General features: G+C 41.3%; 1 non-coding gene across 1 annotated transcript; it reads left to right on the top strand.

Annotated features, from left to right (window-relative positions):
- The first annotated feature begins 232 nt into the window (after window positions 1-232).
- On the top strand, window positions 233-316 carry TRNAQ-UUG (transfer RNA glutamine (anticodon UUG)). Its single transcript has one exon. It is a non-coding gene; the product is annotated as a tRNA-Gln (tRNA).
- Window positions 317-1,265: the final 949 nt, after the last annotated feature.

The following is a 1,265-nucleotide window of genomic DNA, read 5'->3' as shown; positions in this document are numbered from 1 at the left end:
GTAACACACAGAAACCATCCTCCAGCACTGCAGTAAGTGTGAGCTGTTACTATTGCCACATGTCTGTACTCCCCCAGTTGTACATTTCCCTAAACACGGACCCTGCTATAGTTGGGCTATTACCGAAAGATCTGTTTATGTTCGCAGGCTTTGAAAAATTCCAGAAAAGAAAGTTCAACCGATGTTTTAGAGAATGACATCTGTGAGGACACTGAAACAAGTTTTCCGGGGCGCCTGGGTGGCTCAGTCGGTTAAGTGTCTGACTTTGGCTCAGGTCATGATCTCGTGGCCGTGAGTTCGAGCCCCACGTCGGGCTCTGTGCTGACAGTTCAGAGCCTGGACCCTGCTTCAGATTCTGTGTCTCCCTCTCTCTCTGACCCTCCCCCATTCATGCTCTGTCTCTCTCTGTCTCAAAAATAAATAAAACATTAAAAAAAAACAAAAAAATTAAAAAAAAAAAAAGTTTTCCATGCTGACCCTTAGACCCCACGAAAAGGTGATGACAGAAGGGGGTCATTGATGAACTTTAGGGAATCAACGACCCCCTCAAAAAATGTTTATGCAAAAATGATTACGTCCCAATGGACCCTTTGGAGAAAACTTCCATGGCTCTCACCAGATTTGAAGAGAGACACAAAATGATAAGATGATAAACCCCCTGCATTTGACCCAAAATACCACCGACCTTAGAATTCAAATAGAACCTAATTCGGGTATTGTCTAATTTCTCTTCTTTGCTCAGACCTAACCCTTCATCTTTATGTGCTTGCCAACATTTTACATTATGTGGCAATATTGTATTTCTACCACCTGTTTTCTTTAACTTTCAGTTAAAACATAGATATGCAAACTATTATCAAACCCATCGTAAAATTCAGGTTTCTTTTATTTATATTATTTTCAACTTAACAGTTAACTTTCGTTTAGAATTCTTATTACTCCCCTTTCTCCATCAAATTTTTTAGAGCAGCATCCTATAAACACATAGAGGGATAGCACGATAAATGGGCTTTAGCATCAAACAGATGCCTGGATCCCAGCTTTCCCGCAAAAGGAAGATAGGAAACCTGCCCTAAAAAATGGCTCTGAGGAACGTTACAGATGACATACATGCAAAGCACATGGCCTACAGACATAGTAGAAATGCAGAGATGGTTTTCTTCCCCTTTCCCCCCTTCTTCTGGCCCTCTATCCCGTGAGAGGAAGTATCACAGCTTTGAAAATGGCATTTACTCCCAGACTTCATCGAAATTAGCATAATCTCC

This window comes from Panthera onca, chromosome F2, assembly GCF_046562875.1.
Source record: "Panthera onca isolate mPanOnc1 chromosome F2, mPanOnc1 haplotype 2, whole genome shotgun sequence".
Taxonomy (NCBI): Eukaryota; Metazoa; Chordata; class Mammalia; order Carnivora; family Felidae; genus Panthera; species Panthera onca.
The sequence above is the reverse complement of the archived record's forward strand: the minus strand, read 5'-3'. Positions and strand labels throughout refer to the sequence as shown.